Source organism: Cervus canadensis, chromosome 15 (genome assembly GCF_019320065.1).
Source record: "Cervus canadensis isolate Bull #8, Minnesota chromosome 15, ASM1932006v1, whole genome shotgun sequence".
Taxonomy (NCBI): Eukaryota; Metazoa; Chordata; class Mammalia; order Artiodactyla; family Cervidae; genus Cervus; species Cervus canadensis.
The window spans coordinates 13,916,993-13,934,336 of record NC_057400.1 but is presented as its reverse complement, the minus strand read 5'-3'; the positions used below and the strand labels follow the sequence as shown (position 1 = coordinate 13,934,336).

The following is a 17,344-nucleotide window of genomic DNA, read 5'->3' as shown; positions in this document are numbered from 1 at the left end:
TCAGCGACTCTCGACTGACTCACAGAAGGAAGTGAGTTTTCTAGCAGGTCCAACAGGTGAAGCAGAGGAAGGGAGCCAGGCACAGGGGGGACCTGGTCTGAAGGCTCTAACCTGCAGTAGATCTCTTCCATTGAGCCATTGCTCAACAACACCTTTTGTTTGGGGAGACCCTATGATGGAAGAGTTCCCCAAAATGGTACAGACATCTCCATCAACAATGGACAGGAATCCATCCATTAGGCAAAAACTGGCTGTGGGCTTTTTACATGGGAATATGGTATTGTTCTAGACAAGGTAGATTCAAGCAAGGTCTATGGTCAACATATGTATGTCAGTTGGAGTTCACCCTTAAAGACTATTTTGACAAAATATTGAGTCAAGAACTGTGGCTGCGTAAAGTGGTTGTTAAGCACATTGAGCTCCAGAATTATACTGTCTGACTTTGGATCTTGACTGAAGCTTTGTGACCTTGAAAATATAACTTTACCTCTGCCAGGTCTGAGTTTCTAATTGTAAAGTGGAAATAGTGATTTTACCTAGTTCTAGGGTCATCATACGGAGAAGGCAATGGCACCCCACTCCAGTACTCTTGCCTGGAAAATCCCATGGATGGAGGAGCCTGGTAGGCTGCAGTCCATGGGGTCACTACGAGTCAGACACGACTGAGCGACTTCACTTTCACTTTTCACTTTCATGCATTGGAGAAGGAAATGGCAACCCGCTCCAGTGTTCTTGCCTGGAGAATCCCAGGGACGGCGGAGCCTGGTGGGTTGCTGTCTATGGGATCGCACAGAGTCGGACACGACTGAAGCAACTTAGCAGCAGCGGCAGCAGGGTCATCATAAGGATGAAATGAGTTGTTCTATAAAATACTTAAAATTGTGCCTTACACATAGTAAGCACACAATTAAAATTAGCTATTTATATTCTGTTATTTCTATTCTATTTCTACTCTGTTCTATTTCTATTCTATTTCATATTACAGTTATGACACTGAAGTTGACTTATTGAATCAGATCATATTTATATAAACTTGGCATGGGCTGGAGTGTAACTGGTGATGTGGGGAGCAGGGATGTGTATTGGGAAAATGATTTTTCTCATGTAAATAAAATGAAAATTTGTTTATACAAAATTGAATTTTCAGTCTTTAGAAGTCATGTTGATCAAATGTTATCCTATCACAAATAAAGACACTAGACCCAATGTTACTTGACTTGCACAAGGTAAAATGGCTAGTTCATGCCAAAAGTTCAACTGGAAATGAATTCCTGTTCAGTGTGCTTTGATCCTGGTAGCATAGTGCAGAACAGTTGATTTGGAATCAGGATATCAGCGTTCATTGCTTTACTTCATTATCTACGACTTCAGGCAGATCTGTTAACCTGCAAAGGAATCATTTTCTCATCTACAAAATAACAGGGCTTTCTGTCCTATAAACCCTTCAGAGTGGGAGGGTCAAATATATGATTATGATTTATGAACTCTAAAGAACTTTGCAAATAATAAGCTCTAATTATGCTTGCATCATTCACCATGCAGTTTAGAAATTATCTACATGGGAATTATTCTTAATGATGGCAAAGATATGGCGCATTCCTGTGATTTATTTTAGATCTCTCAATGAGAGCTCAGTCCTTCCTTGTGATGCTTTCCACCTCTCATTGACATTTAAATTACTGGCCCAAAGCAGGCCAGCTGATAGTTTTTCAGGTTGTCACCTGTCATCCCAATTCTGAGTAAATTTGTATCACCACAAAAAGACTTGAATTTTTATCACATGCCTACAACTGATTTTATGTAAATGGCTTGTGTAACATGGGGAATTTCTCGATAGACCACAGCCTGTTAAGTTTGGGACTCAAAATGGGTTGGAGCCACTGGAAAGCATTTGCACTGAAATTTTGAATTTGCTTGTGAAAATTCAGATTTTAACTTTGAATTTGCTTAATGAAGAAGGGTTAGAGGCCATTTGGTGATGGGAAATTGTTACCAGTCAAAGGTCTTACAGAATCCCAGGAAGGAGCCACTCCTCTGGTATCAGGACACTCAGCTTTGGGAATCTTGGAACCAGCAAGTGCAGAGAAAAATATGATAAACCATTGACACTGACTTGCTCCAAGATGGTGGAGTAGAAGGAAGTATGTTCATTTTCTCCTGCAAGAACTCCAAAATTACAGCTCGCTGTTGGATAGCCATCGACAGGTGGATGTTGGATCCCACCAAAAAATATACCCCATGTCCAAGGGCAAAGGAGGAGCCCCTGCAGGACAGTAGGAGGGGCAAAATCGTGTTTAGAGTCAAACCCCATACCTGCCAGAGATGCTCCGAGGGCTCAAACAAAACCTTGTACGCCACAGGAGACCCCACAGAGACGGAGCCAGATCTGCCTTTGAGTGTTTGAGTGTCCCCTGCAGAGGTGTGGGTCAGCAGTGGCCTGCCACAGGGGCGCGGGCTCTGGGTACAGCAGAGAGGGGTGTGGCATAAGCCTTCTTGGAGGAAGTCACCATTAACCCACCATAGAGCCACCAGAAGTTACACTGGATTGGGAAAGCAGACTCGGAGGGCACAAACAAAACCTTGTGTGCACCAGGACCCAGGAGAAAGGAGCAGTGGCCCCACAAGAGACTGACCCCGACTTGCCCGTGAATGTCCAGGAGTCTCCTCCAGTGGAGGCGTGGGTCAGTGGTGGCCTGCTGCAGGGCTGGGGGCACTGAGTGTGGCAGTGTGTGCGAAGGACCTTTTAAAGGAGCTCGCCCTTTTCTTTATTACCTCCACCATAGTTTGGTCTCAGGTCAAACAACGGGGAGGGAACACAGCCCTGCCCATTGACAGAAAATTGGATTAAAGATTTATTGAGCATGGCCCCGCCCATGAGAACAAGACCCAGTTTCCCCCTCAGTCAGTCTCCCCCATCAGGAAGTTTCCATAAGCCTCTTATCAGAATGAAAACCACAATCACAGAAAACTAATGAAATTGATCACATGGCCTACAGCCTTCTCTAACTCAGTGAAATTATGAGCCATGAAGGAGAGGTCTGACAAAATGTGGTCCACTGGAGAAAGGAATGGAAAACCACTTCAGTATTCTTGCCTTGAGAACCCCATGAACAGTATGAAAAGGCAAAAAGATGAACTCTCCAGGTCAGTAGGTGCCCAATATGCTACTGGAGAAGAGTGGAAAAATAACTCAAGAAAGAATGAAGAGACAGAGCCAAAGATGCCCAGGCAGATGCCCAGATGTTGATGTGAACAGTCATGTAAGTAATGTCTGATGCTATAAAGAACAATATTGCATAGGAACCTGAAATGTTAGGCCCATGAATCAAGGTAAATTGGAAGTGGTCAAACAGGAGATGGCAAGAGTAAATACGAACATTTTAGGAATCAGCAAACTATGGACTGGAATGGGTGGGTTTCACTCAGATGACCATTATATCTACTTCTGTGGACACGAATCCCTTAGAAGAAATAGAGTAACCCTCATAGTCAACAAAAGAGTTTGAAATGCAGTTCTCAGATGCAATCTAAAAAACAACAGAATGATCTCTGTTCATTTCCAAGGCAAGCCATTCAATATCAGTAATCCAAGTCTATGCCCCAACCAGTAATGCTGAAGAAGCTGAAGTTGAATGGTTCTATGAAGACCTATAAGACCTTCTAGAACTAACACCCCAAAAGATGTCCTTTTCATTATAAGGGACTGGAATGCAAAAGTATGAAGTCAAGAGTTACCTGGAAGTGAAGTGAAGTTGTTCAGCCATGTCCAACTCTTTGCAACCACATGGACTAGCCTACCAGGCTCCTCCTTCCATGGAATTTTCCAGGCAAGAATACCAGAGTGGGTTGCCATGTCTTCAGGAGATCTTCCCAACCCAGGGGTTGAACCTGGGTCTCCCACATTGTAGGCAGACGCTTTACCATCTGAGCCACCTGGGAAGTCCGGGGAAGAGATACCTGGAGTAACAGGCAAATTTGGCCTTGGAGTACAACATGAAGCAGGGCAAAGGCTAACAGATTTCTGCCAAGAGAACGCACTGGTCATAGCAAACACCCTTTTCCAACAACACAAGAGAAGACTCTACACTTGGACATCACCAGATGGTCAACACCGAAATCAGATTGGTTATATTCTTTGCAGCCAAAGATGGAGAAGCTGTATATAGTCAGCAAAACAAGACTGAGAGCTGATTGTGGCTCAGATCATGAACTCCTTATTGCCAAATTCAGACTTAAATTGAGACAGTGGAGAAAACCACTAGACCATTCAAGTATGACCTAAATCAAATCCCTTATGATTATACAGTGGAAGTGAAAAATAAATTCAAGGGATTAGAGCTGATAGAGTCCCTGAAGAACTATGGATGGAGGTTTGTGACATTGTACAGGAGGCATAGATCAAGACCATCCCCAAGAAAAAGAAATGCAAAAAGGCAAAAATGGTTGTCTGAGGCAGCCTTACAGATAGCTGAGAAAAGAAGAGAAGTGAAGGGCAAAGGAGAAAAGGAAAGATAAACACATTTGAATGCAGAGTTCCAAAGTATAGCAAGGAGAGATAAGAAAGCCTTCCTCAGTGATCCATGCAAAGAAATAGAGGAAAACAGTAGGATGGGAAAGACTAGAGATCTCTTCAAGAAAACTAGAGATACCAAGGGAACATCTCATACAAAGATGGGCGCAATAAAGGATAGAAACTTTATGGATCTAACAGGAGTAGAAGATATTAAGAAGAGGTGGCAAGAATACACAGAAGAACTGTACAAAAAAACATCTTCATGTCCCAGATAATCACGATGGTGTGATCACTCAGCTAGAGTCAGACATCATGGAATGCGAAGTTAAGTGGGCCTTAGGAAGCATCACTACGAACAAAGCTAGTAGAGGTGATGGAATTCCAGTTGAGCTATTTCAAATCTTAAAAGATGATGCTTTGAAAGTGCTGCACTCAATATGCCAGCAAGTTTGGAAAACTCTTCAGTGGCCACAAGAATGGAAAAGGTCAATTTTCATTCCAACCCCAAAGGGCAATGTCAGAGAATGTTCAGCAAACTCCTGCACAATTGCACTCATCACACGTGCTAGCAAAGTAATTCTCAAAATTCTCCAAGCCAGGTTTCAACAGTACGTGAACTGTGAACTTCCAGATGTACAAGCTTGAATTTTAGAAAAGGCAGAGGATCCAGAGATCAAATTGCCAACATCTGCTGGGTCATCGAAAATGCAAGAGAGTTCCAGAAAAACATCTTCTTCTGCTTTTTTGATTATACCAAAGCCTTTGACTGTGTGGATCACAACAAACTGTGGAAAATTCTGAAAGAGATGGGACCACCTTACGTCCACCCTGAGAAATCTGTATGTAGATCAAGAAGCAACAGTTAGAACTGGACATGGAACAACAGACTGGTTCCAAATTGGGAAAGGAGTACATCAAGCCTGTATATTGTCACCCTGCTTATTTAACTTTTATGCAGAGTACATCATGTGAAATGCCAGGCTAGATGAAGCACAAGCTGGAATCAAGATTTCCTTGAGAAATACCAATAACCTCAGGTATGCAGATGACACCACCCTTATTGCAGAAAGTGAAGAACTAAAGAGCTTCTTGATGAAAGTGAAAGAGGAGAGTGAAAAAGTTGGCTTAAAGCTCAACATTCAGAAAACTAAATTCATGGAATCCAGTCCCATCACTTCATGGGTACTAGGTGGGCAAACAGTGGAAACAGTGAGAGACTTTATTTTTTTTTTGCGGGGGGGGGCTCCAAAATCATTGCAGATGGTGACTGCAGCCATGAAATTAAAAGATGCTTGCTCCTTGGAAGAAAAACTATGACCAACCTTGACAGCATATTAAAAAGCAGAGACATTACTTTGCCTACAAGGGTCCGTCTAGTCAAAGCTGTGATTTTTCCAGCAATGTTGTATGGATGTGAGAGTTGGACTAATAAAGAAAGCTGAGCACCGAAGAATTGATGCTTTTGAACTGTGGTTTTGGAGAAGACTCTTGAGAGTCCCTCAGGAGATCAAACCAGTCAATCCTAAAGGAAGTCAGTCCTGAATATTCACTGGAAGGACTGATGTTGAAGCTGAAACTCCAATAGTTTGGCCACCTGATTTGAAGAATTGACTCCTTGGAAAAGACCCTGATGCTGGTAATGATTGAAGGCAGGTGGAGAAGGGGATGACAGGGGATGAGATGGTTGGATAGTATCACCACCTCGATGGACATGAGTTTGAGCAAGCTCCAGGAGTTGGTGAACGACAGGGAAGCCTGGCGTGTTGCAGTACATGGGTTCACAAAGAGTTGGACACAACTGAATGACTGAATTTAACTGAACTCACTGAATTCAAAGACAATCCCAGGTAATCTTGTCATATATAATGTGTCTTGGTGATTGTTAGCCATCTTCAAGAAGAAATATATAAGGTGTATATGCTAGAGACTAAAAAGAGAAAACATATTTTAAATCATAACTTGGAGAAATGTCAGCCTCCTAAAATCAGACTTTAGGTTTTAAAATCTTTCTGTTAACTGTAGTTCAATTCTTAAATTTATGTTATGTGATGAATTTACAGAGAATTCAGGTCTATACTGAAATTAAAGACATAGCTTGGATAATGTGAGCTATTCTGTAAATACTTGAGGATTTGAGAAATAAAACAGATTAAGATGAATCAGGAATGAAACATTCTTCATTATCCTATCATGTGTATCTGTGTTTAAATTTAAGATAGGAGAAACTTGCCTAGAGCAATAATGCAAAAGGCATAAGGAGAAATTATGTAAAGAAAAAACTCTATATTTCAGCACTCTTCAGAAGGGCAAAGAATTATAAGTAATATAAATGACTTAAAAGCAAGACAGTGATTAAGTAAAAGGTGGCATAGCCCTCTGTGATATATCATGCAGCCATTTAAATTTTTATGAAGGCTGTGTGGCAACACCAAAAAAGTATTCACTGATACAATGTTAAACAAGATACTAAACTGCATGTAAATTATGACTACATCTCTGTTAGATATGAACTAGGTAAAATGACAGACATAAAGTTATGTTGGAGTGAAAAAATGATTCTCATGTTTTCTTATCTTCTCAAACTTCAGAGTTCTTTTTCTCTGGGATGTTCCTCTGATAGTTCTTTGCATAGCTGACTCTGTTCCATCCTTCTTTTGTCTGTGGATGCTGCATCCTCAGACAGACCTTCTAGCATAGTATCCCACTTGATACTGCTGCCAGAGCATGATCCTCAGTTTGTCTGGCATCCCTGGGGAGCAGAGGTCACATCTCCTTCACCCCCATTGTTTGTATAGCACCAAACACAGCATCCTATTCTATAGTAAGCTTTTGAACATCTGTTGACTAATGAATACTAGTGGGGTTAACAAAGAAATAATGTAACTTTTTATATAAACTAAAGTGAAAAGATAATGACTCAATCAGAGCCCCGTTTAATGATTTTTATAATTTTCCTTGCCTTCAAAAGAGCAGAAGACTTGGAATTCCTGCCAGGGCCCTGCCTCTTTGGGCACCAAGGTATCTAAGGAGCTAATCATCGGAAGGTGACTGGGGAGAGTGACGTTCAGTGCCAGGGATGGGAGATGACATGAAGGCATGACCCCTGGATCTTGGTGACACCAGAGGAGCACCCTTGTTTCACACACCAAGGCTTAGACTCACCAGAACCAAATGTCTCTGTTGTCTGCCCTGGATCCCCTGCTCTTTATGTCTCCCCAGCTCTTTTTTTCTGAAATTTCCTTCTGCTGAGGAGTCAGTTCATTTCTCTGTCTGTCTCTCTCTCTCAAGGCATGTAGCTGTAGTCCATTCATTTTCACATCTCTATAGTTTAACCCTGTATGGATATCGACTGAAAAAAATGCACAACCTAAAAGTTGAGAATTAAGTTTTAAATTCAGCCAACATTCTGAGGACTTCAAGCCTGGAAGATAGGACTCGACATTTTGAGGTACTGCTCTGTAGAGACTAGGAGGGGAGCCAGGATACATAGGAGTTTTTTCACCAAAGTAATTACTATTAATTAAAGAAAACCAGATATCTCAAGTTAATACACTTTTCTATGTATGGGAAGATGCAAGAGCGTGGACTCACTGAAATCATTCCTTTGACATGCATCTCAGCTCCCTGGGGCCAGCATCCTGTGCTTTTTCATCCTGAGTCTTCTCAGGGTACACTGTTGTGGGTGGCTGCAGTGACTGACTCCTTGATGGTAGGCATCCTGTTTACATCCTGAGTTTTCCCAGGGGTCACCATCAGGGTGGCTTGCCGGGGTCCAGCCCCAGCAGGATCCACGGGAACCCTTAGGATGCACGGCGTCAGCGAGAGAAGACAGACACACACACACAGACGCTGAGTAGAAGAGGTAGCTTTTTTTTTTATTTTTAGGATAGCTCAGTTTTTATAGAATGAATGTTACCTCCCCCTTAAGTCACCACATATTACATCAGATATTGGTTTATGCTTCCATCAATATTTTTTTCCCTATGTTTTTCCCCTAAGCATTCATCTAGAATGTTTCCAATTACAGGGTTTATACTTAAATATCCCGTATATAATCTTCTTGCCTCAATGGCCTAACATTCTCACTCACAAAAACAATGTTTCATAAATCTCAGGTATAGTGTAAATTCTTTGGACAATAAAACAATACATGGGAAGGGTTACAGTAACATGTTGGACATTTCTGAAAATAGTACCATGAGAAAAACCTGATATTTTTTTTACCTGAAACCACAAAATCCCAGTTTACAACGATTAACTATTAAACAGCAAAAACACCTCTAAAGCAGCAAAACACCTCTATTAATAGTAAAATAATGGCAGTAAAGCTGGTTAATATAAATCTTCTATTAAAATCTTATATACCCCATTTTCTAACTTTACAAAAATACCCGTAATATCCCATGTTGTTTAAAGAAAGGGAAACAATGAACAAGTAGCAGCAAGGAAATAGCAATAGTGAAAACCCTTTCAACCAAAGAGAAAGTAAACTAAAGCAGTATATCTACTTCTAAATCTAAACACGTCTACTCTTTTCTATTCTAGAACATTATAATCTTTTAAGCAAGCAGCCAAACTATACCTGTGGCCTCTTCTTTTATGACTTGATGTTTATGGTCATGTCCTGAGCCAGAGCAATCTTAAGCATTTCCAAAAAGGCTTGGACTTTTCCAGCGAGGCCTTATTACTATAAATTATCATTTCCAAAAATTAATAGAAAGCCCAACAACAGTAAGACAGAAGGAAGAAAGGGACATACCGGGCCCCTGGGACAACCTCGAGGGGAAGAGCTGCCTTGCAGGTTCCTTTCTCGTCCCGGCGGCTCCCAACAGTGGCTGTAATGTGATGGCTTGATGGCTGCAACATCATTTGCTTACTGATATGGCAGGCAGCGTTTCTCTTTCACATGGATATACCACAAGGTATCTATTCTTCTACTAATGGAATTTTAGACTGCTTCTCCAAACAACAGTGAATAGGGCTCTTTCAAGAGTTTCTTGAAGGTACTGCCTAGTAGAATCTCTGGGTCATAGGCTATGAGCATCTTGAAAATGACCGTAGAATGCTAGCTTGTTTTCAAGGGGCAGGGAGCAGTTTGCAGTCCCATCGCAGTATATGAGAGTTATGTCTGCTTTTCATCAGTTTATCACTCCCAGTGCTACTGACATTTGGGACCAGTGATTCTCTCCTGGGAAGGCTGAGGGGGGGCTGTCTGTGGGCTATTGGATGCTTAGCAGATTTCCTGACTCTATCTACTAGATGCCAGTGGCATTATTCCCGCCATGTTACTACCAAAATTGTCTCCAGACACAGCCAGATGTCCCCCGAAGAGGGTGGGGGGCAAGGCAAAAACCTCCCTCTTTGAGAACCACAGCTCTATGTCTTGCCAGCACTTAGAATTTTCCAGGCTCTTTTCAAACCACTTAACACCATAGATCTGGGCAGGCTGTGCCTCAGAGGAGGAATCTTTTTAGGCATCCAAGCTTAGCTTGTTGCTCTATGTTAAGGTATTTTCCCACAGTTTTGGATGAAGAATAGTGACTCATTGGAAAAGACCCTGATGCTAGGAAAGACTGAAGGCAGGGTGAGAAGAGGGTGACAGAGGATGAGATAGTTGGATGGCATCACCAATTCAATGGACGTGAACTTGGGCACACTCTGAGAGATGGTGAGGGACAGGGAAACCTGGCATGCTGCAGTCCATGGGGTTGCGAAGAGTTGGACGCAACTTGATGACTGAACAACAACAAAGTTTGGGTAAAGAACTTTTTACACCACTTGGCATCATAGTTAATTTTATGGATGAGCCAACATAGATTGTTGAAAGGGATTAATTTATCCATCATGAAAAAAATGTTTCCCTGCCTCCATGGGGAGTTTCTCCATGCATTGCATCCTCATAGCAGGGCTCTGTCTACAGTGAACCACTAGAAATTGTGTTTTTGCCTGAGGGCTTGGAATTGTTCTCTGTTTGCCATGACTAACTTCCTTTATATTGTCTGTTTTCTTAGGCATTGCTGTGCTTAAAATAAGTATTCACTTGATGCTTGTTTTGTTCAGTTGAGATATGCCCATGTTTAAGATATTGAAGTTTTGAGAATCCATACTTACAAAACAGATAAATTATTCAGGCTAGATACACAAGAAAAGGTTCTTACCTAGTTTAAAATGCTGCCTCCAAATAACAGTGTTCTCTGAATTGGAATTCATCTAATGCAATTACTACTTGACAGAGAAACTAAAAGTTAAGATGTTAAGGCAACCAAGAAATAAAACTAAAAATTCCTTTGAGATGAGAATAGCGTGAGAAATGGAGCATTTCCTGCCGTATCAGTAAACAAGGATGTCATAGTCGTCAGCGATTCCTACCCTCCAGGGCATTCAGGAAGGAGAAGGCTACCTGTGATCTGGCAGCAGGAGGCTGCAGCCACTCCCTACGGTGAGCACAGGGGGGGGAATCAGGATGTGAAGAATCACAGGATACTGGCCCCAGATAGCTGAGATGCGTAGGAAAGGAATGATTTTCAGTGAGCCCAGACTTTTGCTTCTTCCTATATGTAGAAAAGCACTAAATTCCTTGAGATATCCAATTTTCTTTAATTCACAGAAATACTTTTGATATTCAGACTACCTGCCCTTTGTTACCAACTTCTGTGTAACCTGACAACTCCCCCCACCTCCTCAGGGCAGTTCTCTCAGGGTCACATGAGAGACCTGCTGTCTCTTGGGCTTGAAGTCCTAAAAATTCCCACCAAATACAACATAATTCTCAACTTTTAGATTGTGGCTATTTGTTAAGTGGACAAGAGGTCAATAGGAAAATGAAAAATGTTTAAATAAACAAACAACAACAAAAACTCTACTGCTCACTAAACCGTTTCAAGAATACATGGGTAAATACCATCTCAGCATCTCTGAATTGTTAAATTCTTTGGGCAGAAGCTATGCATTTTTGAGTTCCAGTGCCAAATGATTTTCATTCTGAAGTTTTACTCCAGCAAGAAATATAAAGCTGGCCAGACTTAGTGTTGACTAATAACTATTAGGGAGATGTGATGATAAGTTTTTCAAAATATCTGAGAATGTTTGGCAAGTAAAATATCTGTCTCCATTTTCCTCAGGGCCTCTGTTATTGAATGTTTCAGCTCAGGAACCCAAGAATGCTTATATTCCCATGACATCAGGCTTTTCTGAGCAGCTGATAAATCAGGACTCGGTGCCCTTGTGCCTGTACAAATAGAGGCAATTAAATTAAAGCACAAGAAAGAACTATGTTCCAAGAATAGCAGTGTATATGGGGCCTTCAGGACCAATCATATGGGCAGAAGCAGGGCAGCCCAAATGGTAGGATGTAGTCATCTGAAGGACTGGCTCTTTGGTTCCCCTCAAGGTTTCCAAAGTGCTGTTGGAAGCATTTTCTTTTTTACTTTTGCATTTCCTGAAACTTAGTCCTCCATCTTTTTTAAAAACATAAAGGTAGAACATTTTTTGCCTCTCTTGAGGTATGGCATAACCCCTAAGTTTCCTTGGACGGTTCTCTTTAAAACTTCTCCTTTTATGGAACTGAAAACAGCACCCTAGTCCTCTAGTGCCTTCTTTATGTCACTGATCCTTCACAATAATGCATTTAGTTATATGGCGAGCAATAACATATGGCTGTTTAGGGGATCCTACTCTTGAAAAACACTTGGTTTACAAACACAGTTATTTTAACTGCAGAAAGTAATTTAGGGGAAGTCGCAAGTGGCTTTGAAAGCTCTCAATTTCCTGGCTTGTCTTCTTAAAAGACTATATATTTGTGAAGGTGTAAATACTTGAATGAAACATTTCCTAAATTTAGAATGTTTATATATATATTATCAAGAAAGTCGAGTCCGTGTTTCTGTAGGGGAAGAAAAATTTCCCCTTCCTTCCTTCTAGATTCTTTGTCTGCTCTAATAATTATATTAACATAAGACAGATTAACATGAGAAAAAACAAGTTTAATTTTATATGTAGGAGAGTTGCATGAAGACATGAGTGAAGTTGCTCAGTGGTGTCCGACTCTTGCGACCCCATGGATTGTAGCCTACCAAGCTCCTCTGTCCATGGTATTTTCCAGGCAAGAATACTGAAGTGGGTTGCCATTTCCTTCTCCAGGGGATCTTCCCAATGCAGGGGTGGAAACCCGGTCTCCCACGTTGCAGGCAGACCCTTTACCATCTGAGTCATCAGGGAGCACAGAGACATGAGGCAGTTCCAAATGTCAGGCCATTGAGGCTTGTATGTCATATTGAGCCAAGGAGGAGGGGTTAGGGGTCAGAGACTTCACAGGGGAGAAAGAGGATTCACAGAAAGTTGGCAAGAGCTAATGTTTGGTAAACAAATGTTTGCCATGCCCTGCAGATCAGTCTTTCTGATATAAAAATTTATTTCTGGTAATAACTCTCTTCCTGGTACAGCTCCCCACCCCCATCTAAATTGTTTCAGTCAGTTAATGGAGAAGTAAAATCTCTTTGGGTTTCTTGGGCCTTGATTGTCTTCAGTTTGAAATAATTCACAGGCCAAAGCAGTGCATTCTGGAGTGACCTGTCTAAACCTCATCATTTTCTTAAGAGTCAAAATGGGGCTCCAGTGTGGAGGTTGATTAGTAAGTCAGAGTCCCAAGGGTGTTCAAGAAAGAATTTAGGGCTTCTGTAGATCACTTTGATTCCCCCCACCCCACATAGTAACACTGTATTTACAGGGATAAATAAATGTTGTATTTCCGTTTACAAAAATAAATATGACACTGCTAGCTTGAAGTATTGTATTTATACTTTTCTTTTCCATAGAGCAATCCCGTTCTGACTTAAGATGCTATAACTCTAATAAATGTGGGTACAGTCCTTTTTTAATTCAAAATGTTTTCCCATACAGATCTTTACTCTTTAGTACAGTGCTTTATGTGAATATTAAATGCAGTAATTAAATTTCTTACCAAAAAAAGTCTCTGCTAACACTGTTCCTTGACTGTGATAGAAATTATCTAAAACTTTAAAAAAATCTTTCTTCGTGGACTTTTGTCTATTTATGTAGAGTATGTTTTCTGAGGTTAGTGGTACGGTTGTGGAAAACATATGCTTTCAAGAGTGGCGAACGCCTAATTATAGGCTCTGTATATGAACTCTGCAAGAGGGCACAGTAAGAACAAGAAGCAGCAAGTGCAAATCGGATCCTTGAGGGTGGGGAAGGGAGAATCATGTGAAGTCTCTTGAATCTGAACCTACATTTCAAGGGCTTTCCAGGAAATTAAGGCAGATCTGTACTTTTCACCTTGGCTGTGTATCCTTTGTGGTTGTAGAAGAAAATGCCTTTGTGCATAACTCTGGGGTGTCCTGCTTTCCTATTGGCATGAAAAATAAAATAAATATTTCTTGGACATCCTGGGCTTTGGGGGTGCAATTACTTTTCAAAACTTGGATCTCACTTGAGAGCTTCTGAGACTTAATTTTAAAATGGGTTTCTGTCTTTATATTTTCACTTGAGAAATATGCTCGTTGCCAGAGACCACGGTGCTTCGCTCAGTCCTGTATTGACATGTAATGCTGACATTGGAGCGCTAGGTGGCGCTTTTCCAGCTTTGGTTGGAAGGCTGAATCTTCAGCGCGTCTACTGTAGTTACAAGTGCTATGTGTATATGTGTATCACTCAGTTACAAGGTAGTATTTGCCAAAGTGCTTGGCATACTGAAGGACCCATATGCTTGCATCACAAATTGGCCAGGAGTGTAGTTCTATGGGGCAGAGTCTACATTTAGCTTTGAATTCAGTTTTTGGATGTGTAATGTTTAAATATATTTTCAGATATACTGATTTTAATGAAAATGTATGGAGTTCATGCTGCACATAGAACAAGGCTTTAGGTGGTAGGGGATTAAAATGAGTCAGGGGTCTTGGCTCCTGTCGCAAAGAGGATGTCAGTGCAGTAATTACTAAGCAGCTGATCAACAAGCATAAGGTAGTAAATTACCATATAATTAGTAATATAATGAGTAAAACAGTGTCCTCCCTAGAAATAGTTTTTCACTTGGATTTTTCCAAGTGATAAAGGAGAAAACTCTGGGCCTTAACTGTTGGCCCTGTGTATAGAAAGTCCTCAGAGAGGAAAGAGTAGGAGGAAGAGTGAGTAAATTGCTTGCCTGAAAGCTTCAATTTGGATACACTGGAAGGTAGGTTATTGGTTGGGGGGCTTCCATGCTGCTCACAGTTGGTATTTGATACATATAGTTCTCAAAGCTTATTTTAGTGCTTGTAATGGGTTGAGCTATGCCCTCTCCCTCCAGAATTCATATGTTGAAGTCCTAAACACAATTCCCAGAAGGTGACTATTTGAAAACAGATTCACTGAAGATGAAATCAGTTAAGATAAGAGTTTAATGCAATAGTATGAACTCCTAATCCAGTGCCTGATGTCTTTAGAAGAAGGGAATTTGGACACAGACATGCACATAGGGAGAACATCACGTGAAGGCTGAATGTAACATCACCACAAGCTAAAGATCCAGCTGAAGCTAGAAGAGAGGCCTGGAATAGGTCCTTCCCTAGCACCCTCAGAAGGAGTTTGGCCTTGATGACACCTTGATTTCAGACTCAGCCCTCCAGGACTGTGAGAGGATACATTTCTGCTGGGCTCTGTCTCCTCTTTTGTGGTCCTCTGTTACTGCAACCCTGGTAAACTAACAGCCATGGAACCTTTTTTGCAAATGTAGTCATACCCAGAGATGCAACATGTGAAAACTATCAACACAGAACTGCTATGACTGAAGGAAGGATGGAAAGCAGGGCTCAGCGACCCCCATCATGGAGCCTGCACACTCCTCTTTGCTTTGCTCTGCATCCTAACTTTGGCCTAGGGTGACCCCTATGAACAATTAAACCATTGTTTAACTCATAAACCTTATGATCCATGCTAACCAATTAAGTTTACCCTTCCGGTTGAGCTGTTCTTTTCACCGTTATCCCGACTTGCTTGTTCCTGCCACTGCCATGTCTTTTCACTTGTTTGAAATATTTATCTTATTTATGTTTTATTTTTTAATATTTATTTATGTTTGCTGCTCTGGTTCTTCATTGCTGCCCACAGGCTTTCTCTGGTTGTGGAGTGGGGGCTGCTCTCTACTTGTGGTGTGTGGGCTTCTCACTGAGGGGGCTTCTCTTGTTGTGGAACACAGGCTCTAGGGCATGTCGGCCTGGTAGTTGTGGCATGCGGGCACAGTAGTTGTGCTGGACAAGCCTAGCTGCACCATGGCATGTGGCATCTTCCCAGATCAGGCTTGGAACCCATGTCTCCTGTATTAGCAGGTGGATTCTTTACCACTGGACCTCCAGGGAAGTTCCCCACTTCTTTATGTAGCACTTTTCTTTATTCCCCTCTGGTGGCTTAGACAGTAAAGAATCCACTTGCAATGTGGGAGACCTGGGTTCGTTTCCTGGGTTGGGAAGATCCACTGGAGAAGAGAATGGCAACCCACTCTAGTATTCTAACCCAGAGAATTACATGGACAGAGGAGCCTGGCAGGCTACAGTCCATGGGGTCACAAAGAGTTGGACACAACTGAGCAACTTTCACTTTTCTTTATTCAAACAGTTCAAGTTCTATTTCCTGCAAAAAGCCTTCTGTGACTTCTATAAATCTCACTGACTTTTCTCTCCTCCAGATCTTTTCAAAACTTAATTTTTTTTTTTAATTGAAAGAAAATTTCTTTACAATGTTGTGTTAGTTTCTGCTGTCAAACTATGTGAATCAGTCATAATTATACATATATCCCCTGCTTCTTGAGCCTCCCTTCCCTGTCCTCACCATACCCCTCTAGATTGGCACAGATCACCAGACTGGACTCCGTGTGTTGCATAGCTACTTCCCACTAGCTAGCTGTTTTTATGTGTATATGGCGCTGCACCAGTGGTTCTTGCCAGACTCTGCATCTTCTACTTAATTACGAAATGTGTTGCTTTATAGAGTAGTGCTACCCCACATATAAATCTTTCATAGATTCTTTGTATTAGTCTTTAGTTGTTTCCATAAATTATGTACATTTAGCGGATTATAGTGACTAGGTATATTTTATATAGGTTCAGTAGGTCAGAAATCTGGGACAGCTTGACTGGTTTCTCTATTCCTGGTCTCACAGGTCTACATCGAGGTGTTGGCCAGCTGGGCTCTTATTTGGAGATTCTGGGAAAAATCTGCTTCCATGTTGATTCAGGTTGTTGGCAGGATCTGGTTCCTAGTGATTGTGGGACAGAGGTCTTCATTTTTCTCAACTGGGAGCCACTGCTGACTCCTGGAAGCCTTCTAGTTAGTCCTAGCATGTGGGCCCCTATGTCTCAGAGCTAGGAATAGTGCATTCAATACTTTTCTTACCTGGAAGCTCTCTGACTTCTCCTTCTGCCTCATCTCTCTGAATAAAGCAAGAGAAATTCTCTGTTAAAGACTCATGGGATTAGATTCATCCTATCCTTATAATCCAGGATAATATCTCTATTTGAATTGTGTAACCTTAATTATATCTTCAAAATCCCTCCTGATTAATTTATAGATTACAGTGATTAGAGCATGGACATCTTGGGGGAGGAGGGATATTATCCAATCTTCCACCAGTCTTTAAGAGCCAAAGTCCTATGTTGTATTTCTCCTGTATTCCTTCTCCCCTTGATGTCCACTCACCTCCAATGCCTAGAGTAATAGTAGGTTCTCAGTAACTTTAGGGGAGAGGGAAATGGCAACCCACTCCAGTATTCTTGCTTGGAGAATCCTGTGGACAGAGGAGCCTGGAGGGCGCCTATCCATGGGGTCACACAGAGTCGGACA

The 17,344-nt window shown here is 41.5% G+C and overlaps 1 protein-coding gene across 10 annotated transcripts in view; it reads left to right on the top strand.

The window, feature by feature from the left end:
• NCKAP5 (NCK associated protein 5) overlaps positions 1 to 17,344 on the top strand; it is a 1,111,865-nt gene that overhangs the window by 551,882 nt on the left and 542,639 nt on the right. The gene's annotated exons all lie outside the window — the stretch shown is intronic.